This window comes from Corvus cornix, chromosome 11 (genome assembly GCF_000738735.6).
Source record: "Corvus cornix cornix isolate S_Up_H32 chromosome 11, ASM73873v5, whole genome shotgun sequence".
NCBI lineage: Eukaryota > Metazoa > Chordata > Aves > Passeriformes > Corvidae > Corvus > Corvus cornix.
In genome coordinates this window covers 1,213,111-1,237,934 of record NC_046341.1, presented here as the reverse complement: position 1 = coordinate 1,237,934, position 24,824 = coordinate 1,213,111, and the positions used below count along the sequence as shown (strand labels likewise).

The following is a 24,824-nucleotide window of genomic DNA, read 5'->3' as shown; positions in this document are numbered from 1 at the left end:
CCTGAAAAGGTTTTCCTACCTCCAGATCCACCCTGTGATATCTGCATGAATTAAATATGCAGATGTGCACTCAGCTCCTGCCAGGAAGGAACTGAGACACCTCAGGTGCATGTCAGACCCTTTTGGGGTATCCTAATCCACTGGCTCAGAGGAAAACCTCACAGTCTTACAAGATGCCCAAACTTTGGTTCTTCACCCTGAAAACCAGTTACAAACAGGTATTTTAATTATTAGAGAAATGGTCTCACATTCCCAAGTGCTGGCTGGTTGGTCCTGTCAGATAAACTCCATCTCAAACTGACTGTCAATGACATTTTCCATCTTCCCCCTCAGCCTCCCCCTCCCACCATCCCCTTGAATGCCCAACCAACCCTTTTCCAGGTTTTCAAGCCCTACCACAGCTTGTTTATAATCCCAGTTTCTTGCCCAAATTGAGATACGAATGGGACTTCCACCACACCCTGAAGCTCTGCAGCTCACAGGGAATTTAAAATTAAAATACTAAGTTTTTAAACGCCAAATCAGATGCAAAATTAAGTGGCCAAAGCCATAAACCAACCATCTAACATAGAAAACTCCGGAAAACTGTTAGGAACAATACTGTAGTACTTTAAATAACTTCCAGAGCTTTCTGTGGGAAGGAGGAATTGCTGTTATCAGCCTAAGGAAGAAATGAGAAGCTCGCTGTCCCCAGCTTGGGAGGGGATGGGGGACAGTATCTGGATGGGACCTCAGTGTGCTCCTGGTTGGGAGCTGATAGAGAACTGGCCTTGGCAAAGGGAAATTCTGTTAGCCAGCCCAAGGAAAGCGCTGGGGGGCCTGGCTGGATATCTGTGCTCAAATAAAACCAGTCGTTACCCCAACACAGAATCACTCAGTGAAGAGGCACCACTGTCACTATCACCCCACCAGCACCAAACCGACGGGCAGAGCCCCAACGCCCCGAAACAGAGCTGGGCTCTCAGCAACCCCCAAAAATACTTGGAAAGCAGATCTAAAATATAAGGCAGGGCACACATCCTGTTTTTCTGGAGCTATACAGTTTCTGAAGTGTTATAAAAATGATTTGCCACTGAGCGAGCCAAATGTATTGGAAAGATAGAAGCAGCGCCTGGGGTGGAAAGAAGGTGTTTTTAGCACGCTCGGGCCAATTAAGATCTCGAAGGTTTCCAAGCACTCCCCTCCTCTTAACCCAACAGAAGGAAACTGAGTTTAGCAACTTATTTAGGGTTTCATTTGCTAATTTGCAAAAACAAGGAGAAATCTTCCCCTGCTCTCCAGCATCTTGTTGGGGAAGCTCCTGCCAACACGCGAGCGTCGCTGCCAACAGCTCAACCCGGCGTGACCCAAAGTTCTCCCGGCGGTGCCGGCGCGCGGCTGCGGGAACGCGGGGAGGGAGCGGGGCTGCACTGCTGCGGAGACAGCCCAGGGGGGTTATCAGAACCCTGACATCACAGCTGCTGCAAAGTGAACCCAGCGAAAAAACACCGTGCTCTGAGCCAAGTTTAAACCAATAAGCCAAGTTTAAACCAGTCAAGGCTCAGGTAACGGAACAGTGACCCCGTGGTTCGTGCTCGAAAGAAGAGAGCTGCTCGTGTGCTGCACAGCTACAGCCAATGAAGCCTTTGAGAAAGCAAAGTTTTCCTCTTTCCCCTCCACACAACTCAAAATGCTACTTTGAGATGACTGTTTTCGGTTTTACGCTGATGAGAGCTAGGTCAGAGCCAGCCTTGGAAAGTTTTACTCAGCAGCAGCTTTAGAAACCATAAATTATCTTTAGACTAAGTTTACATACTCCCCCCACAGTGTGACTGCCAGCTCCCGTTCTCAAGGCTCCTCTTCAGACACCACAAAAACTCTCCAAAGACCAGTACAACCTTCACCCAGGCACAACGGAGCTGAAAGATAATTCCAAAATCCCCTTTGCTAAGACACGCACCAGACTAGGCCTAAATTCAAGACTAAGCTTTAGCACTTTCAACCCCAGGCCGGGTCAAAGCTACAAAACCTGGAGGGGAGCACAAAAACCTTGAGTTGCATCACCAGGAGATTCACTTCCTTTGGGATGTGGGAAAAAATCAAGTACAAACCAAGAAAAGCTGGTTATTTATGGGCTAAGCCTTTTAAGTTTAAAACTTAGATGACTTCTTTGAAAAAAAATCATTTTTATCTGTTTTTAAACCAACTTAAAGCCAAAAAAGGTAATCAAAAGTGTTTTATTAGCTAAGGGGTTTATTCCCTCTCCTTGGGTCTATTGCAGGGACTTGGCAGAAACTTCAGCTCCCAAGAGTTTTAGATACAAAACTTGGGAAGAAAATCAGCAGACCCACTCCCCTGGAATGACAGAGTCCACGTTGGGATGCTTGTGGAACACAGAGCCCTAATCCAGGCCTGCAGCTTCACACCCTCATAGTCAGAACAGACTGGGAGGCTGGTCAAAAAGGAAAGCAACAGCAGAAACACAACCATTTAAAAGGATAAAGTCTGAGGACAAAGGAAGAATCACAGTATTTTCATGGACACTGCTTTGGACAATCTCTCCAGCACTTACCAACAGCAATTCTTTGTGCCACGGGGACAAATTTACCAAACCCAAACCCAAACTTTCCGGGACAGGCAGTCCCGGCACTGATGGATCGGGTCTGACACCGAGGTGTCCCCACAGGTCGGCTGCGGCATCGAGGATGAGCCTGTCTGCACGGGGAGCAGGGATGTCCCTTCCCGATGCCCTTCGCGGGCTCGAGGCGAGCCGAGGGTGGATCACGAGCCACAGCTGCCTCCGCCGAGCAGCGATGCCGACGGCAGCTGCCTCTGCTTCCAAGAGCACGGAGCACGAGAGGGAACACGGGCAGGGCTGGCTCCAGCGAGTTTGAGGCGGTCTCTCGAGCATGGCAGCGTTCGCGGACAATTCCAGCAGCAAGGCAGATGTTGACTCAGGAGCTGTCACTCATGGGCTAAAGTGAGAACAGCTGCCACTCTCCTCTCCAAGCGAGCTACTCACAGCAAGAAAATTCTGCACTGAAACCAAAATTCTCAAATAATCTCGCCAGGGCTGTGGGGGAATAACACTGACACAGTCCAGGGGGTGGAGGTTTCGGGGATGGCTGGAGAGGAGAGTGGCAGCCGTGAGGGCTCAGGAACACAGGTACTTCCACTGCCCCGATGTTCAACCCTGAGTCGACAGGATGGCCTGGGGTGTATTTATGTAAGCTGAACACAAACCCTCAAACGATGCTGGGATCAGAAATTAATGTAAGGTAAGGGAAAATCTTCCAGACAGGGATTAGCTGAGAAACCCCTGCTGGGAACTAGAGTGAGTGCCAAATTGTGACAGGAAAGATTAATACTTCCAGAGGCATTACCACTACAAAACATCTGAGGGAAGAGTGTTTTTCTAGAACGTTTCCTCCTTCAGAGCAAGGGTCGTTACCTGCCACTGCCTGGAAAAACTCCTGCCCAGGTATTTTTAATGCACATTCCAGCACAGGGCAATGGAGTTCTCCTATGCCATATATCACTGCTAGGCAAAAATTAAGATATCCTAGAGATAAAGTCCAGAATGTTCCAGAAGTTTCTCTAACTGGTCTCTGCACACTGATGACACCTTCAGTGTTCAACTTGCAAACTCCAACAAAACCCCTTCAGGCAGGAGTTTCAGCAAACACCAAGTAGGATCTGTAAACTTTATTATCAAAGGAAAATGTGTGAAAAAAAGCCCTCAGAACATTCTTTCTGCCCATTGTCAGAAAATTCAAGCCCTCGGCCACATCCCATGTTCTCATCTTCTTGCACACTCTTTCATATCTGGTTTTGGCACTGCTCCTACAAGGGCTTTGACTGGGGATCTGTCCACACATTCCAGCAATAAATGACACTAACTGGAGTCATTCTTTAAAATATCTGTCAAATAGAATTCTTTCAGTGTTTCGATTCTCACTGACTTGCCCCCACAGAGCTGGGATGAAGTCATAAATTATATGTTCTGCCACTCAATTTTCCCTGATTGTTTGGTAGAACCTCTCCACTAATACCCAGTGATCACCAGCCACCTCGTGGCTTAAGTGGTTTCCAATCATGAAAGATTTATCCAGTGTGACTTCCAGTCAATCACGGAGACACTGAAATGGCAATCAGGCTCTCTCCTCGAGACCACAGGCAAGCAGACAGACTCCAGAGAGGAGGGAAGGCAGATCAAAGTGCTGACTCCAGACACCCAAAATTCACAGAGAAGCTCCAACAGCTGCATATGAAAAACATCTCTGTGAGGAAGGCAAAAGTCCCAGCCCAGAGCCCGGCTCTGAAGGGTCCTGGGTCACAGCGCGCACAGGGAGCCCTCCCAAAGAGCCAGTACATCCAGGGAAAAACTGTTTCCTGGGACAACACAGAATTCACAGAATCACTGAGGCTGGAAAAGACCTCCAAGCCCATCGAGCCCAATCTGTGACCGATCCCCACCTTGACTCCAGCCCAGAGCACTGAGTGCCACATGCAGTCATTCCTTGGACACTTCCAGGGATCCAGGGGCAGCCACAGCTGCTCTGGGCACCCTGTGCCAGGGCCTCACCTGCCTCACAGGGAAGAATTTCTTCCCAGTATCCCATCTAAATCAATCCTCCTTCAGCATAAAACCATTCCCTTGTCCCATCAGCGTTTGCACTCTCTGTCCCTTGCTCGTATGTATTACCCAGATTAGAATTCCCTAAAACTCAGCAGCTACCACTCCAAGAGACAACTGGGATGGAATGGATGGCTGACAGCAGCTATCACCTGCAGTCGGAGCACACAGGAGGTGACACAGCAGGTGACACCAGTGCCAACCGGGCACGCCAGGGCAGTGCCCACACACAGAACTCTGCTGCCCAGAGCTGTTTAACTGCAGCGTAACACAGCAGCTTCCCAGAGCCCACGAGTGCGGATCGCAGGAGAGCTACGGGGAATTAATTGCTCCAGAACGAAAACTAGAAGAGTAAGCACAATTTATTTTGCCACATTCTTAAAATGAAATAAGAAAACATTTAAACACTACAGCTTATTTAGATAATACACACTGGAAGACATCTTTTACCGCTGGCAGCTTGAAAGAAAAGAACATAATTACAATTCCAAGCATGAAATGAGCTCTCTTCCACACATGCCTGAACCAAGCCTGACTGTTCCACCAGCTGTAGTGAATCAAAGACGGCAGAATTCAACAGAAAGGCCTGAGAAGCAGCAGCTCTCTATGCCTTTAACCTGTAATTGAATGGCACCTGGATCCGGCAGGGCTGCTGAGGTTTTAGCAGTTGCAGATGTGCAGCTGATGTGGTGCAGGAGCATTTGATCTCCCTGGAATGTGGGACCCCAAACAATGCATCTGTGTGCTGGCCCACCACACGGCCGGGTGTGGGCCCGGGGGACACATAAAAGCCAACATTATACTGCAAGGGAAAAGAAAAAAGCCCCAGCGTGAGCTTGACTGTTGTTTAACTAAGAGAAAAACAATAGCAGCTTTGGTGGAAGTGTGTGCCAGAATGACCAGTGGCCACTTCCAGAGACATTCTTTGTTCAAGTGCTTCCACACTCCCTCATTCGTTGGCACCTAAAATCACAAAGGTGCCGAAGGGGCTGCTAAACCCAAACCCTCAGTGACATCTGCACCTCCTGCTCCTCACAGAAAACATTCAAACAGTTCCAAACTGGAGTTCTGGGCATTACATCCACAGCGAATCGAGTCTGGAGCCTGCCCATTTGGGAAGCACCAGTGTGACACAGCGACCACTCGTCACAAACCCCATCACTTCCACATCTGCTTCCCTCACAAGCTGCAAATCCTCACCCTGCACCAGGACAGACAATCCCAGCTACGACCCCTCCCCTGCAAACCCAAGCTGAACTTCATGCACAGCCTTGGGAAAGCCTCCAGGTGTGGGTGCTGTGTCCCCCTGACGGGCCGAGCTCCAGGAGCAGCCGGAATCTCTGGCTTGGCTGCCGGCAGCACGTGTACCCAGTGACACAGGCGTCCCTCCAGCCAGAGCAGGGACATCAAACAGAGCTGGACAACGGCAGAAAAACAAACAAGTTCACGGGAGTGAATGTTGTTAGACTGAGAGAAATCCAAGCCTGAGCCTGTGTTTGAACAGAGCTTCCCACAAGAACTGGACTGTCCTGAGAGGAGGAGCTGGGAGAGCTGCTGCCGGGGTTTCTGCTGGGGAATGAGGGGAAGCCCATCCTGGAAGGTTTGTGAAGTTATCCTGACCTCCAGAATCACCCCTTGCAGGTAACACAACCACGAGCGCTGCTCTCGGAGAAGTATTCCGAACATGTCCCAGAAAAAGACAGACTATCACTCTCCAGCTGAAAGAAGTGGACATTTCCCCTTCCACTCTGCACAGGTAACTTCATACGACACAGGCAGCACCGCAGGGATACATATAGCCTTCTGCTGGCTGCTTACAAGGTAAAAGAGAAGCAATTCAAATTTTAAAAGATAGGTTTAGGTCACTTTTCTATAGATAGGTTTAGGTCACTTTTCTATCACCTCAGCTGAATTAAAACGCAATATTGAAATTGCAGTAATTTCCATGGGCAACTTTAGCTACTCCATTAAGCTTCATATAAAAAGTTTAAAAATTGGAATGGCTACAATAAACTAAAAACCAGCAAATCTGACATAAAACTACCAAAATTACAAATATCTATATAAAATCACACAAACGTTAGCACATGCTATATATATGTGCAAAATTACTTATTCTGCCTGAAATCATCTCTGCTACAGTGATCTTTCCTTCCCCGTTTTTCAACCCCAAAAGGATTACCATTTCTTTCCAGACGAGAACTTCTGCCAACATTCTGGAGGGCTGAAGTCCAAACCATACATAGTTCAACAACAGCAGAGTTGAACAAAAAGGAAAACTGGAGCTTTTTTTATTTTAATTATACCTTGTGAAAGTATGGCTGAGCAGGGGGAAAAAGTAGTCCAAGTCATTGATTAATTCCAGAGTAATGAAGAAGGTTCATGGCACACTGCAATATATATTTTACTAAGTTCATTGGATTTATCACCAGCTTTTAATGGCTAAACTGGAGGTGGCTCTCCAGAAAAACTCCCACTGCTTGAATTCTCACGCTGGAATGGCTGAGAGTCCCCAAATTAATAATTTTACAGGCAAGGGTTTCATAACTGGGTCAAAGCAGGGGGATGACGGTATAAATTCTTCCTCACCCTGCAGAAAAAGCCAGGATCAAGCTCCTTTCCCAGGGATCCCCAAGGTTTTAACAGGCACAAAAATTCCAACTTTGCAAAATTGCAAAATCCAGCCTCTATCAACACCTTTTAATTGAAGCCGTGCCAGGAGCGTGTCTGGAATTCTGAACCCACTTTCTCCTGACATGCAGCACAGCTCTGCACTGGCAGCATCAGGAACAGGAGGTTTCAAGAATAAAAACATCTAAATGGGCATCAAGGGGTAAAGCCATGAAGAATCCCAGGAGAAAAAAGACTGAAAAAGAGCAATTGGGAACTAGGGCTACTCCAAGGTACCTGATGGATCCTTAATGCTGAACATTCCAATGTTAAAGCCATGAACACTTATGGTTTTAACACAAACTGTCTCAATCCTTTGCCCAGGACACTCTGTCCTCCTTGTTTATATCCAAGAGTTGTTCCAAAGAAATGTATTCAGGACTAGAAAAAAAAAGTCCAGGATTTTCTTCATTCCTCGGAACTACTATAAATTAAATATTAATAGAGAAACTATTTCTGTGAGCAAAGGAAGCTCAGCACAGGGAGATTTTTTTTTTTTTTAACCTGATGTTTCACTCACAAAAATATTCACTTTAAAGTGACACCTGACCTTAAAGCCACCACATCCTCCAGGGTAGAGGCACCAGTGGCAGCACAGAATTCCCAAATAAGCTGTGTCCCTGCTCAAAACCATACAATTGGTATGGTGACAGCACAGAAAATCACTATATTAGAGGGTAATTTTAATACTTTATTATAATTATTTAACTGAGCATTACAAAGGGGTCAGTCTCAGCCTAGGGCAGTGTCCTGGAGGTATCTAAATTACACACAAAAGCACCAGAAGACACCAGCAAGAGGTGACCAAACCCACAGTTCATCACTGGCAGCTTTTGGTGTGTAAACCATCAGAGTTGAGCTTTTTTGTTCACATCCTTTTGCTCTAGAGCCCAGGGGCGCTTGGGAGTGAGACACTGAGGAAAAACTCTGGTTGGGCCAAGAACATATCCCTGGAATTCCATGCTGTTGTTATGCCCAGCTCACTGCTGCAGTTATCTGTCCTGAAGATCTAATTAAACCTCTGGCTCATCATGGCCTGGGCTCACACAGGAGCATTTCACAAGGATGGAAAAAAGAGATGAAGCAGCTCTGAAGGCTCCTGTGGGCAGAGAGATGTTCATCCACATTCCTCTCATGGAGTCATGGAATGATTTGGGTGGGAAGGGACCTTAAAGCCCATCCCATCCCATCCCTGCCATGGGCAGGGACACCTTCCACTGTCCCAGGTTGCTCCAAGCCCTGTCCAGCCTGGCCTTGGGCACTGCCAAGGAATCCAGGGGCAGCCACAGCTGCTCTGGGCACCCTGTGCCAGGACCTCAGCACCCTCACAAGGAGGAATTTCTTCCCAATATCCCATCCATCCCTGCCCTCTGGCACTGGGAAGCCATTCCCTGTGTCCTCTCCCTCCATCCCTTGTTCCCAGTCCCTCTCCAGCTCTCCTGGAGCCCTTTAGGCCCTGCCAGGGGCTCTGAGCTCTCCCTGGAGCTTTCTCCTCTCCAGCTGAGCACCCCCAGCTCTCCCAGCCTGGCTCCAGAACAGAGGGGCTCCAGCCCTGGAGCAGCTCCATGGCCCCCTCTGGACTCGCTCTACTCAGGCAGGTCCAAAGCAGCACTTGGATGGAAACCTCTCCTGGGGTCCCTGTCCCACACTCCCTGCAGACCACAGGACCAGCCCCAGGGACGGTCTCTGGCTACAGGAAATCCAAACTGCACTTCAACTGGAATTGTGGATGACCTTCAAGTAGGGGACATTTAAAAATACATCTGCATGTGCACACAGAGCTGTGGGTGTTTTAAATGCTTTCCTACCTCAGCAAGCTTGAGGTCAAGGGAATGAGGGAAGTTTCTCTACTTTATATACTCAAGGGTTTGGCTAAATTCATATATTCAGGTTCCCCTTATAGCACTAAATAACCAAACACTGCAAGGAGAAAGAGAGGAGAATTTAGCAAAGGAAGGAGAATTCAGCTGTGTGACACCTTGCCAAAGGCAAAGCCCAGAGGAGCTGCTACCAGTTGGTTTAGACAGAGATTTCCTTCAGACTGTTGTAAAAGCAGCATTAAAAACGAGAGGAAGAAAGAATTCAGGACTGGGCAGCTGCTACATCCAGCTGCAGCCCCGACTGGTGACAGGAAAAGAATACATGATTATTCTTCTTCATTATTTGGTTTTGTGTTTTTGTTTTGTCCAATTATTTACTACCTGTTGCTATTTGGTTTTGACTCCATATAACTTCCATGTAGCATTAAAACCGTGTAATTATGTTAGTAAACATGATTTACCAGACAATAACAAGTAGACTTACTATCAGTCTCTAAGGTTACTCAAAATAATCAGAGGATCACAGAATATCCTGAGTGGGAAGGGACCCACAAGGATCATCCAGTCCAGCTCCTGGCCCTGCCCAGGACGACAGAGCAGAGATCAGAGCTGCCCTTGCCACAGGAATTCACAGACAGGACTCAGGAGCAGAGTTGGTTTATTCCTCCATTATTACCCTAAACCTCTCCTTAAACCTCTCCAAAGTTACAGTTCCAAAGCAAAGCTCTGCAATGAACGTCTTTCTACTAAGTTAAAATAGATTTCCCTGAATATTTATTTCCTACATTATCTTCAACCCAAACGTGCATTTCTCTTACAAAAGTTAATTCCAATTAAGAGAATGCTGAAAGGCTTCCTGCAAAAAACAACTACAGGATATTGGCAAGACTACAAGAATGAGGTAAAAACTACTGAAGACAACAAAATAATTTTCTTCTGACTGTGCAACATAAAAAGAAACGATATTTCTCATATGACACCAGCAATACATTTAGGACCAGCAGAGAATAACCAGAGCTATTCAGCGCTGACCTTTGAATCCTTGTTGTACTGTTCAACAGCTGAAAAATTATATAAAAGGATAAAAATGATCAAAATCAGAGAACTCCTCCCATCATACCCACTCATATCCATCAAGCTGACCAGCTCTTCTCATTTTTGCAGCTCCTCCAAGTATTTGTCACCTCCAAGGTGGAGGTGCCACACACACGTGAACACATCTGGTTCTCCTGCTGCCATCCCATCTTTCACCAAACTGGGAAACAAACTGGGTGTCAAGACCTCCAGGAAATTCAGAATTAAGGTTAAATGTTAGGCAAGGAAACCAAGGACACTCACAGAGAATGTGCTCTGAAAACCACCTGGCTCAGCTCTATGGAGTCCAGGCCTCCCTGCAAGGCACATGACAACTTTTGAACTACAACTTTTCCTAAAATCCTCTGGAGCCTGAAAGCATTAACATTTTCTAAGGGTACACAAGGAATTGATGGCTGTATTTTCACATTATTGTACACTAGGATGAGTCCAGACACACAAACCCCACCAAAATCCAACCGCTATTCTTTCAGATCAGAAAAAGCCCAGCTTCTGCCATTGGTGTAATGCTGGGAAGACTGGACATCAGCTTGGCAGAACCCTCAGGTATTCACTCTGCAGTTTAGATAACCACTGAAATAAACACCTGGAAACTCAACTCCAGTGACACAGTAAGGAAGAGTGTAAAACAAACACCATCTCCAACAAACACCAGGCCTCAGGCAGGAAAGTCATAGAAGTGCTTTAGGTTGGGAGGGACCTTAAAATTCATCACCACCCCCTGCCATGGACAGAGATACCAAGACCAGGTTTCTCTGGACCCCAGGTCCTTCTGTATTTAAAGAGTGTCACCACCTGCATCGAAGACACCAGTCTCAGGGACCTCCTGCCCGAAACACTAACAGAGTTTCGTGGTATCAATTCATCTTGATTGTGCAGTTTAAGCCTAGGACTGAAATCCCAGCCCGGGATAGACAACTCAGGCTATCTGCAGTGGTCTGTGCCTGCCCTACAACCAATGCTGGTTTTGGTGCTCCCGTGACTCCCCCACAAGAACCACCAGCGCACCCTCACCACAACCACCACCAGCTCCACGTCAGCACCACCAGGGCCAGCCCACTTGGACTGTTAACTCACTGGGGCAAAAATAAATGAAAAATAGGAAGCCATGACCAATTTTACTTGCAAAAGCAAACACAGCATCCATTTACAGTGGCGATTTCCCAAAATAACCCGTACACATGGCTGCCATCCCCGCTCCTCTGCGAGCGGTTCATCCAGAGGGGTGACGTTACACAAGCACATTCCTGGCTGATAAGGGAGCCCCACGCACCCAGTTCCCCAGAAATAGCTGTTGTGCTCCAAAGTAACCTCTAATATCGATAACGACAGGGATTTAAATTTCAAATAAATTTAGATGAAAGATTGAAGCGAGAACGTCAATTCCAGCACCGTGGAGATGCTTGTCTTCCATAATGAAGGAGCCCATAAAAATAACAAGGGAGAAGATTTACACCCAAGCTCCTCCAAAAAAAAAAAAAAAAAAAAAGTAAAAAGAAATAGGGAATGAATTACTGATTTTTGCAGCTACTTAGTGGTAGGAACAGATGGTTCCAGGCAATAGTATTGACAACCTCCCAAGCTCCCACCCCCAAAGGTGAGCTGCTAAGTCTGTTCCAAACTCAAGAGTTAAAAACGTCGCAGCTGAGACGCTGCTCTCAGGGGAAGCGCCGAGGCTCAGCCGGTCCCACAGCTCCACAACTCCACTTTGCTCACTGCTGCTCTGCCTCGGCCCTCACCCAAGCGTTGTGCCTTCCCAAAACACCCCGAGGCGGCTCCTGCAGCCATCTGCCCGCTCCCGGGATGAGCCAGGGCCCTGGGAAGGGGAAGGCAGGCAAGGCATGGAACAGCTCTGAGGGGAAGCAGAGCTCTCAGTGTTTGTCCACCAACCCAAAGCTACTTCTGAGGCCAAAGCCAGGCGTGTCAGCTTCCCAAAACACCCAGGCACAGGGAGCAGTTCTTGGAATTCCAGCCCCCGGGGAGCCTCTGCCATGGTGGGCACAGCCCACGGTCCCTCACTCCCTTCATGTCCACAAGTTCCTGCAAACACCCAAAACCTCCCCTCTCCCAGCTCCTACATGTCTCCAGCAACTGGAAACAATCAGCCTGTCCAGTCACAACCCAAGATCAAAACACTCCTTAAAGCAGTAACTTGTTAAACACAATTCAGCTTTGGATTTCTGGGGAAGTCCAGCAAACTACCATAAAACAGGGGTAACACCCAGCAGCAAAACAACTGCTGGAACACCTGAGTGAGTCCTCAAGCCTCTTGTTAAGCCAGGAAGGAATCAGGCTGAGCCAGCAAAGCTCAGCCCTTGTTTTCCCGTTGTTCCAGAATCAAAGCCCTGCCAAGAATTTAGCCAAGGAAACAGAAACACTGGTAACGCCTGCTTCCCATCTCCACACAACATGGAACTACGGAATGGTTCGGGTTGGAAGGGACCTTAAAGCTCAGCTCCTTCCACCCCCTGCCATGGGCAGGGACACCTTCCACAAAACCAGGGTGCTCCAGGCCCCATCCAGTCTAACCTTGAACACTTCCAGGGATGGGGCACATCCAGCATTTTAGACTTAACTTTTCAGAATTGCTTCCTGGTTTTGTCAGAAGTCCCCTTCCAAGGACTATCAATGAAGCAGATCCATCACTTTTGCCTTTGGTTGCAATAACCATTTCCCACTTTTCCATGCACGGAGGACAGAACCAGGACCAGACTGCACCTCCCTGTTCATGTCAGACACTTGGGTGGCTCAGCCAAATCACCTTCCATACAAGGTTTCCATAAATTCACACTCTGGCTCTTCTGCTACTGAACACCTCCCAGCCACAATTCCCACCTCATTCCCCCCTCACAGGGGGTCCAGCAGCTGACCTGTTCCTTGGACAATGACTGTCCCACCTGCAGCCTCACTAAACATGCCCAAGTCACTGATGCATCTCCCTCCCAGGCAGGAATGAACTCCCTGAACACAGAACCACTCCCCTCACTCAAAGAACTCAGGATTTGAATGTCAAAACCTCAGGATCACCACTACCTACACAAAAGGGAACAACAACATCCCAAGCTTCATTCCAGAAGTACAAGAGAGCCTGGTCCTCCCCGTGGGCCTTTGGCCTGCAAGCTCCGGAGGTGGGAACATCTTGCACACCTCCTGCTGCCAAGAGCATCATCTGCACTTAATCACATCATGATGGATACCTTTGGAAAACGAGGGATTGCAGCCATATCATGTGTCATGCTGCCACTTCACTCCCCAGCCAGTGTCACTTCCTCAGGGCGGAGGCCACAGCTTTGAAGAGCTCTGTGGAACACCCATAAATAAATAAAACCCTCGCTCACCACCCCACAACCTGCCCCCCAGCACTTTTACTTTTCCCAAGAGGTCACACCCAGGAACACCATTGCACAACAAATGGAAGCAGGAACCGGCCAAGAAACCTACAGATCCCTTCCCAAAAATCCCAGCCTCCCTCTGTCACCTGGGCTGGGTGGCTCAGGAGCTTCCTCCACGAAATAACAGCCTGGCAGCTACTGGAAATGATAATCCCGTGCACTGTCTGCTTGTTTTAATGAACTTGTTCCTAAATGCAACTGTGATTTTTAAGCATAGATCACATGTTGGTTGGTATTAACCTACAACATCATAACCCAGAAGCGTGCATTTTTCAGTGTACATTACATTAGCAGATATAAATCTACAAAATCCTAACTCAAAAGTATATTTCTTTTAAAAATTAGGATTTTTGTGGTCACAATATAGCCCCTCAGAGAACAAAATTATTCAAATCAAATAGATTCAGAGAAAAAGCCCAACCAGCCATTTTGCTTCTTTTCAAGCAGTTACTGACATGGTTTTCTCTAGTTCTAAACACTAAAAAAGGGAGAAAAAGGGCTGTATTTGGTTGTGGGTTGCTCTCACCAAGAACTCCCGTCTGTGCCATGGTGAATAAATGGACCAAAATTACACCCAATGAACAAGTCAAGCGAGACATTTTTCAAAGCAGCCCCTGCTCAGCTCAGGTCTGTTCATTAAGGTGCTGCATTGTGCTCCAGCTTGGCTTATTAGCAGTGGAAAGGTCAGGGAAAGTGAATTAATGGAAGTGCTGTGCTCTCCAACATCTGACATGCAAGAGAGGAGCCTCCCTACACTGCTCCTGAAAGGTACCTTCAAATTGAGGGCATGTAGGTGGCACCTGCCAAAAGTGCCATGTGAATAACGTTGGCAATTTAACAAATTCTAGGAAAATACAGAGAACTGTAAAAGCAGCAATTCAACCACTCAAAGCAAACGCTTGTGCTGAGATTACAGTTGAAAAAGCAGCTTTTTCACATGGACAGGGGAAAGGATTTAAAGCTCTTTCCTGTAGGTCTCAGCAGGGTTTTGAGTCCAAAAACTCAAGGCTTGTTTGACCCACAAAGAACTCCAGGCTCACAGTTAAGCCACCTCTGCTTAACCTCTGCTGGCGGTGAAGATACAGCTTTAGAAGTTAAATTTATACTGTGTCACCTCAGTGCTGTCCAAGAGACCAGAACATGGCCACACAAACACTTACTGCTCCGAAGGGCCATGCAGACCCACCTCACACACAGGGAGGACAGTGTAGAGGCTGGGGTGTTCCCCACTGACCCCACCTCCCCTTCCCAGGATGACCCACATGGCAGCACAAACCCAAACTGGCCCTGGTGAAACGCTCCGGGCAAACCCGCACCTGGAGTGCCACCCAGCTGCTTTATGGAGCTCCCAAAATCTGTTTGTCCCAGAGAAAGGGCTCCAGCAGAAGTCAGCAAACCCACAAAGCCACGCAACTCTGCCTCTTTAATGCTGCATTGAATCATGGAATTGTTTGGGTTGGAAGGGACCTTGAAGCTCATCCCATTCCACCCCTGCCACGGGCAGGGACACTTTCCACCAGCCCAGGTTACTCCAAGCCCTGTCCAGCCTGGCCTTGGGCACTGCCAAGGATCCAGGGGCAGCCACAGCTTCTCTGGGCACCCTGTGCCAGGGACTCACCAGCCTCATGAGGCAATTCCTTCCCAGTATCCCATCCATCCCTGCCCTCTGGCACTGGGAAGCCATTCCCTGTGTCCTGTCCCTCCATCCCTTGTCCCCAGTCCCTCTCTAGCTCTCTTGAAGCCCCTTTAGGCCCTGGAAGAAGCTCTAAAGCTCTTTCTGGTGACTTCTCTCCCACAGGCTGAACAATCCCAGCTCTCTCAGACTATTAATTCCCCTTGTACATGGCTTCCCCTCCCCAAGCCCTGCTTCGCAACACACCAGCTTCTTAACCCAAAGGCCAACCCTTTCACACCCCAGAACCCCACGGAAAGCTCTCCTTGGCTCCACAATGACCAACACGCTAAAGAATCAATGTACACTGCACTGCCATAGTGTTATCTTCCAGCCCCTCTAATCCGAAAGGGACAAGAATTGAAACACATGGGAAAAAAGGCAGCAAGCTCAGAAGAACACTTCCTGCAGAGAAATATCTTCCTGGTGGAATACTGAGCTCGATTTCCCCCAGAGCAGTAAAACCTGAGAACCGTATGTGAACACGTTTAAGAGCATTAATAGAAAAACACCGAGCAGTTAAGTGAAGTCACGTTCCACCTAAACAACGCTCCCATTATTGCAGCATCTGACTTTCCGAGGACAATTCAATCCTGGCAGCATGTACTGTAATTGCTTTTCCACTCCAGGCCTCGGCTTTACAATCGTGCCCTTCTCGGGAGGTCAGAACGCGCGGCTGCAGCTCGGAAAGCAATTCTGTTCCTCATTCATCCCTTTAATCTCACACCTGCATATTCATTAGGAACTCCCTGAAACACCACTGCCAAAGCCACTAGCAAAGCTGCTGCTTGGAGAAAGCCTTGACCCCTCTGCTTCCCTGGGAAGGTGTCGGGAACACGCGGATGGCACCGGCTGTCGGCGTCGGTGCTGGGGAGCAGTGGAGTCACCAAAGGCCAGGACAAGCCCAGCGTGGCGCAGCCACCCCTGCTGCCAACAGCAAAAAGAGCAGCAAATACCACTGCCCAGAGAAGCTGTGGCTGCCCCACCCCTGGAAGTGTCCAAGGCCAGGTTGGACGGGGCTTGGAGCAGCCTGGGACAGTGGAAGGTGTCCCTGCCCATGGCAGGGGGTGGAACAAGATGTGCTTTAAGGTTCTTCCCAACCCAAACCATTCCATAACTCTGTGATGACCTGGCTCGCTTCAAGCAAGTGCTTCCCAACAGGGTTGTGCAAACACACCTGAATTTTGGGTAAGTTTTTGTTATCCAGGTTTGAAAAGGACAGTTTGCATTCAGAAAGACGAACACCACTTACCCCCAAAACTTGTAAGGAAAACCTTTGTCCCCAGCTATGAAATAAAACAGGCAGCAAACAGCAACCAGCCTGATTTATAACTGATATCAGGGCTGAGCTGGGTTTTTCAGGGCCCTGCAGAGCTCCCGGGAAGGAGGACAGAGTTCCTGCACACACCAGGAAAAGGGCTCACACCTGATACACTTTAATTACCTAACAGCACCGAGAGTCACCAATGCCTACTCTGCTTTGTCTCACTGTGAAAGGCTTCTCCTGCTATTAATATTCACCAGGGGAAGCTGAAATAACAACTTGTCTCCATCTGAATACTTTGAAATTATCATGGCCACACTAAACACAACGGTTTTTATTTTTTTCCCCTCCAAATCCAGGACAAAAGACACCTATCAGCCTGCAAAGGCAGCCGATGGAGCAGAGCTGGACTGCACCGAGCAACTCTCCAGCAACAGCCTTTATCGTGCTGACAACCTCAACACAAATAATCCCCCTGCAGCCTGAACCAAGAGGTCAGCCAGGGATCTAGGGCCCCAAGGCAGGAGCCACACACTGTAGTTATCCAGCAGGAGCCTTCTCCATAGGATTTCTGGGCATGCTGGGGGTGACCCTGAGCCTGCACTGCCACGCATCACCCCACCCCAACACGCACTGCCCAGCTGAGCCCACCCAGCTTCTGCTCAGCTCCCATCACACCAAACCACCAGCACAGCAAAAAAACCAGCCAGAACAACCCCCTGTCTACAGCTCCAGCCACACCAGCGGGATTTCTAGGACAGCACCAGCCTCTCCCACCCTCTCGCACAAAACAGAGGCAAAAATCTCGTTTTTCCCCCTAAATTGCACTCTACGACAGCCTGTTATTTCTGCATCTGTTAATGCTCCCAAAAAGTTGAATCCTAACACTGCATCCAACTGTAGTCTCAGCAGATTGGGAGGTTTCTCTGCCCAAAATGAAACGTAGGTGCCATCTGTTTCAATTAGGCTAATCACAAGAAGACGTAACACTGGGAAACTCAGAGACTTTGGGTTTTTTCAAGACATTTTGAAAGCGAAAAGAAAGAAAGAGGACTGTGGTATTATTTAATACTCAGCAGTCAGCAGCACCAACAAGCTGCACAGTCTGCTTGGGCAAACCTGTGCTGGAACTGCCCACGCAGGAAAGTTCACTTTGATTTCACTGAGGTCAGAGAAAAACTTGCTATATTCAAAATTATCTAAAATTAAAAAGACATCTCAGAACTACAGACAACTCCCAAGATATTCTTGGTTAGTACCTTTTAGATATTCCATAGAACTTGCAATTTTTGCCTTCAAATTGCAGAAAATAAAGAAAAACATTTTAAAAAGGCAAAACCAAACAGTCCAACAGAGACACAAGCAGTTGTTAGGGAATAAACCAGAAATTTTGGAAAGAAGCAGAGTCAATATTTACCGATTCCATAGTTGAAAGCTGTTCTTCACAGGACATATATTAAAATCCAACAGAGGTGTGTCCCAAAAACGCTGTGTAATCTGAAAAACACAGGAATTGGCTCATTAGAAAATTAAAACAAGTGAGTTTTATTCACAACACACACACTGGATTTGAGTACATGATGGTTACCCAGTACAAACCCTTGCCTAATCCACAAATAAACTTCCTGGTAACGACTCTGCCCAAACAGCAGAATAAAGGAAAGCATGGAAGCTCCACCAAGCACCCACCTTGTCCCGTAACTTTCTGGTAATAGTTTTTTTTTTTAAATCACCTGCTTCAAGGTTCCTGCAACCATCTGGGTGGGCTGAGAGGCATTTTATTTACAAATGAGGGTATGTCACCCCCCCCAACCCTGAGCAGCTCACGAACCCACAGACAGGCAGGGCCAGAACGAGCTCCCGTGCTGGGAATTCACCTTCCCAAACAACCCCTGTGGAATTATCCGTGGCACAAGTGCTCTCTTTTCAAGCATACCTCTGCTCTGAATAGCAGTGAATCTATTCATTCTACAAACCTCTAACGTGGTTTTCTTGACCAGCTCTTGCTGTACCTTCAAGGATGTTTTCCCAGCTACAAATTCCCAAAGTGAAATTTCTGACGCCGGGCAGGAACCAGCAGGAGCTCTCAGCACCCAAGGCCAAGGGGAATTAGATTCATTAACTGGCACATGAAAGCACTGGCAGATTCCAAGCCCAAAACCTGCACTCCTCACCGCTCCCAAGGTGGAGAAGCTCAGTGGGATGGTGAGGGACCCGTAGGTACGGAGAGCAGCAAAGTGAGGCACTGGGAGCACTGGGCCTTCCCCAGTGCCAGTGATGTTATTCTGGTCTGCTTAAACAGATGCCAGCTCCACATCCTGCTCATGCCAAATTCCCCAAAACCCCATATTCCATCCAATCTCTAGACACTGCAAAGCACACCAAGGGACACAGTGACCAATCCTTGCTCCAGTTGCAGGGAAAAAAATCTGAATTTCTTGCCTTGCAAAGCTGGTGACAATTTTATGCTTTACCGCTGCTCGTCACCTTACAAACAACTTCTCTGATGTAGCTGGATTTGGACAGCTGCTTTCCAATGGGATGGTTCCTTCCAAGAACCATCCAGGAGAGACTCTGAGGCCAGCTGGGACTGATACACAGTGGAGGAGATCGGGAACCCTGTGAGAGCCTTGTTTGTTTTGGGAAACTTTCACTCCCCAATGAAAAGCCAAAGGGAAGATGTCCAGATGAGCAATGCAGCTGCATCCAGGGTAGAGCTGCTTCCAGCTGGGCTGAGGGAAGTCTTGGGAACCTCAGTGAAAAGGAACAGGCCAAAATAAACCCCAAAACCCATAGGAAGATGTGAAGGCACAGGATCCTGACTCAAAGAAAGGAATCCTGCAGCAGGTAAACTTCTCCAGATGAGCAAAATAGAAGTTTTCTGGCGTTTTTCTTTGAGAAGAGCAAAGGAGATACAGACACATGGCTACCTCGTGGATTTTCCAAGGCCAGGGAGCCTGAGGGATCCCCTGATGGGAACTGCAGCCCTATGGAGCATGATGGCAGTACTTGCACAGCACCTTTTCTAGCAGGATTCCCCTACTCCTTTTATCCTCTCCTGCACAGTAACAGCCACATCACTAATTAGCACTTCAACAGCAGTAAGAGATAAACTGGGGGAACAACAGCTGAACTTCCAACTACACTGTCTGGAAATTCAGCAGTGCTACTTTGCTGACAGTACTGACTGCCACAGCATCATAGAATGGTTTGGGTTGGAAGGACCTCAAAGTCCATCCCATTCCACCCCCTGCCATGGGCAGGGACACCTTCCACTGTCCCAGGCTGCTCCAAACCCCATCCAGCCTGGCCTTGGGCACTGCCAAGGATCCAGGGGCAGCCCCAGCCTCTCTGGGCAACGACTATGATCAACTGTGAACAGAATTACCAAAAAGTCTACAGAAATCAGTCCCAGGACACTGATACACCATTTTCAAAGCCTGTTTACAGCTGCTTCCTGGCCCACATACAGCAAATTTATTCATTCCTTGGCTCACATATAAACATGCATAAAGTATCGTAACGCTGAAATAGCAACCACACATGAGCCAAGTAATTTTCACAACGAACATGGCACCATTTTTTAATGAAATTGTTATCAAATCACTTAGGAACGCAGCAAATACTCCAGTGGGAGATGCCCAGCACAGCCTCACTAGCTGTACGTGGTCGGGTCACTCACACAACGTTCCTGCTGCACGCAATCCAACATTTCAATTTAAACCCAAATTCACTTCCAAAAGCCACATTATAATTAATAAACACATCTATCCATCCCATTTTCTTAGCTTTAGCTGATGAAAATGTATCACTTCACAAAGTATCATCACTGCCCTTGTCCCTCCTGGGAACTTGCAGAGCTGACCATGGACAATGCTCCAACCCTGCCGAGCTCACAGTCACTGCACAGGAGCCATCTTCAGTGCACCACGGCACACACTGGTCTTCCTGTGCCTTGAAATGGTCATAGAAATACCAAATAATCAAGTGCTCAAGGTGGCCAGATTCTGGCTTACAACAGGTTCAGTCTTTCAAAACTTGGGATACTTTCTTTTCTTTTAACGTGAAGCAACTTGGTAACTCTGGGCAAGCAGACAGTTCCACCAAAATAAATATATAAATGTTTAAACTTCTAAGTTTTCCCACCAACTCCTGATCTTAACACTGACCATGGGGTCCCTCAGCATTTCTCCAAATTAGTGATTCTTGCTGCACCCACACACAGATCAGGACTTCACATTCAGAGCACAAAGTGCAACTTCTGCCAGCATTCCACCGAAAAAATTGGGAATTACATAACTCAAACCTCCTTAATAAAAGGGTATCTTGTAACTTCACAGAAATTAGTATTTGAAGATGGAAAATGCTTCACAATCCCAAGCTGTGACCTGAAAAACACTGGCATTAGCTATAGACTCCACACCATAGCAGTTGGGATGTGGCAGCAACACCAACTGGTCCCAACACCGAGGTGGGAATTGGCTTCCTTGAAGGAATAAACCAGTTCTGTGCAGATGCAGAGTCCCTACAAGGGTCTCCATGAAAAATGTGTTTGAGAGTCAATGATTTCATATGTCTCCATATTTTTAAATTTGATCAATAATGCAGAAAGGTTCTGCTGAAATCTCATTTCACAGGGAGCAGGAAAGAAGCCACTGATGGTGTCTCATCCCAGGAAACCCGGAGGCCAATATCCCCACAAATGTGTGCCTCCCCCTTAGTGTTTCTTTGAGGGAAGAAGTTGTATTTGGACCCCAAGTGAGACTTGCACCAATTCAGATTTTATGGTGATCCAGAACTAGGCAGCGTAACAGGATATCAGAGATTTAGATTCTGGTTTAGACCAACTTTTGAATGGAAAAAATCTCTAGGGAGTAAGAGAACCTTTTTCCACAGCACTCATCTGCTTCCCTCAAAATAATTCCAGGAAGAGACAGAATTTCAATAAGGCATCTCTCTGAGGGGCTCCAGTGAAAATACACCCAGGGGAGCACCCGAGACCCACGGAGCTCCTGCTCTCAGATAAGCTCCATTACCTCCGACACAGAACCAAGGGGGAACGACTGCAGCAAATTTGGAGGGAGGAGAAATTTGGAAATGTTTTCCTGTGCACTCCGTTGGCACAGCTCAGTGCCTGCCTGCACAGCCTGACACAGCACAGCCAGAGCTTTCACCTGCTGAAATGGGGAAAAACGCTTTAAATCCCATTATAATTCCAGAACCTGAGCAAATAGAGACTGGGGAGTGGGGGAAGAACCCATGAGCAGCAGCACTACAAACCCCACAGATGTCTTCCATAAATATCCACGGGTTCCTTCCACAACAACAGCGATTCTATTCCTGCCTGGTTACAGCACGCAAGTCAGATAAGAATCCCAACAAATGCTGGAGTCTGGGAAAGAAAACGTGCCACCTCTACAGAAACAGTGCAGAAATCCCTGTCTCTGGAGCTTTGTCTATCCCATCCCAGTGAGAGCCAGAACACCCATGCCCAGCACAGCAGGAAAGCTTTCCTGGCCCCCGCCAAGGGATGGACAGCAAATATGGATCATCAGATTTGTGGCAACTTCCCTCAGGAGCCTGGAAAAGCACCCCCAGACCACTCCACACAGCTCAGCACTCTCTAGAGAGAGGAGGAAAAGAAGAGGTGTTGCTCTGTAGACCTGAAAGGGGATAAAGAGTTGTTTCCAAGAAATCCACATAAATTTGAGATAAATACCCCCCCTGCAGCCTATCAGGGGCTCCCAGCACAGCCATCTCCAGGTGCACACACACAGCAAACCCTCACGTTCTGCAGCCACTCCCACCCTTTTCGGAGAGATTCCCAGCACTGGGGTGAGCTCCAGGACCTGCCTTTCGCTGCAGTTTACGAACATTCCCGCAGCAATCGCAAACCAACTATGCTCAAACAGCACCAGCTACCCAAGTGAAAAGCCAAAGCACACAGAGAATTTCACTAGTCCTAAAAAAAACACCTTTCAGCGTGTTTGACTGTGACACAACCGTAGCATCAAGTAAAATTTAATTAGACGGCTTTTGGAACAAAAGTAGGTGATATATTCTTGGTCTTAAAGCTCCTTTATTTTGCCCTGCAGATAAGATGTATGCTGAGATCTACAGTTCTTAAAGCTTGTGTTGTCTGTGCTACTTGATAAAAAATACAAAATAACCTGATACAGTCCTCAAAAACACAGACACTACTGTGGGCTAAAGAGCCCAAGGTTCAATTTGTCCCACTGTAAAAAGCACAAAGGATGGGAAAGCTGTGATTCCTGGAAAACCACACTGTCCTTTAAGAGTTTTAATTGAAAGTCTGACATGGACAATGCAGTCCCTAGGAACTGGGGGTTGACAGAAGCCTAAATTCAGGCATGACCAAGATGTTTCTCCAGTGAATTAGGAGAGGTCAAGATCTGTGATGACACATCATAGAATCACGGAATGGTTTGGGTTGGAAGGGCCCCTAAAGCTCAACTTGTTCCACCCCCTGCCAAGGGCAGGGACACCTTTCCCTATCCCAGGTTGCTGCAAGCCCCATCCAACCTGGCAGTGAACACTTCCAGGAATGAGGATTAAGCTCCAAGATGTTGAACTTCACTGACCCAGTGAAGGCAAGAAGCGAGGATGTCCTCTGGAACTAAAGCTGTAATTTAAAATGAGCTCACAGCTGCTGCCATAGTTCAGGCTCCTTCTCCTTTCCATTCCTGCTAAATACGAGTGAGGTGGGACAAACACATCCTTGCCCTTCCCAGACTGAATCCCTCCCTGTGACTTCACCACAAAGTCCCACTCAGTTCCCTCAGTACCTTCTCCCAAGGGAAGCAGGAGGGTGAACGATGCCACTAGGCCACAACGAGCTCCACTTTATTTAAAAATGAATGTGCATTTCTTACTCTGTGCTAAATTTTAACACATCCAGAAAATACAATTTTTCAGAAGAAGAGTGACAGACAGACACATTTGCCACCTTTGCAGTCCCAGACATTTGCATCTGTGTAATTCCATGGCAAATTGGATACAGGTTACTATTAATACCTGAACTATTTCCTTTCCTTTCTGAATGCTGATTGGTGAAAAGGATGCAAGCATCCCATTTTAAAGCACACTAATTAGCCAAGGAGGAGTCAAGGAAGTCACTGTTCAGCCTTCAAGAACAGACACAGTCTCCCTCACAGAGAGAAAATAAAACACAGCAAACAGCCATGGAGTGGATTCTGGTTGGATCTGAGCAGGTTGAGTACAACCTCCCCAGCCAAGAAAACTCTCTGTGGAGACAGCAATGTTACAACCAGACACTTCAACAACTCAAATACAGGTTTCTCAGGAATATGCAGGTGGCAGCAGCCCCACACCCAGGTACGTAGGATCAGACACCATTACCTGGCTGGACAACCCAGGAGGTCCACAGCAAGCAACATGAAAAAGGTAATTGTAGAATGTGCTCAAGTCTACAATTCCTGAGTTATAAGTGCCTTACAACCACCTCAAATTACACAGCAAAGAAAGAGCTGAAAGGAAGCACCTCCTTGATTTCCACATGGCATCCCTCCCCTATTGTCTGGGGCCTGGCAAGTTACGGTCAGAATAAAAAGATTCCTTAAAAATCCCACATACATTGAAAGCACCTACAGCTTCCACTGATCTTTTTTCCTTTCTATTCTAAGCCCTGAACAGGTTTAAGTAGCAGTTGTCATCATTAAAGAAGCTGCTCCCCTCCCACTTTCCATTCTCCCAAGACAGGAGCATCCTGGCAGCACCAGGCACAGGTAAGGAAGGAGCAGCTGCCATCTCGCTCAGGTACAGAAATCCAGTCTGGAAAAGGGTGTGAGGAGGGCACAGGCCACCTCAGCCACATGTGATCAGAAAGCATTGCTGAATAATGAAATAAGGAAATACAGTCATTAATAATAATAACAATAAAACAAGGAAGTCAAATGTCTGTCTGTGCCCACTGAAGTGCCCCAGCCGCTCAGAGGGGCTCGAGGGATACGGGTTCTGCCCCTGCTCAGCTGCTGGCACCCAGCTTCTCTCCCAGGCCACTCCAGAGCTTGTCCATAAATCAGCTGAACCTGCCAGCCCAGCAGAAAACTCCTGAAGTTCCTCTGTCCCCCGGCTGGAGGGTGTGGGAGCCTCACCCCCCGCAGCAGCACAACCCCGCTGCGGCCGTGCCACGACACCGCGCCCCGGGAACAGCCACAAACGCCCGGAGAAAGGGCACAGCCCTCCCTTCCAACACAGGGCCGTCCAAACAAACAGCACAGAGGGTGGCAAGGAAAACGCTCAGAGGACAAAAGGA

At 47.7% G+C, this 24,824-nt stretch overlaps 1 protein-coding gene across 2 annotated transcripts in view; it reads right to left on the bottom strand.

The window, feature by feature from the left end:
• Positions 1–24,824, bottom strand: part of ANKRD11 (ankyrin repeat domain 11) — a 132,203-nt gene that overhangs the window by 91,376 nt on the left and 16,003 nt on the right. Inside the window, exons 1-2 of one of the 2 annotated variants that reach the window (XM_039558470.1) lie at positions 18,505–19,320; positions 17,946–18,025 (exon numbers count right to left, since the gene is read on the bottom strand). The gene's annotated coding sequence lies outside the window, so the exon portion shown is untranslated. Of the gene's footprint in view, positions 1–17,945; positions 18,026–18,504; positions 19,321–24,824 lie in introns of those variants that run through there. The other variant, XM_039558469.1, reaches the window with a different exon arrangement.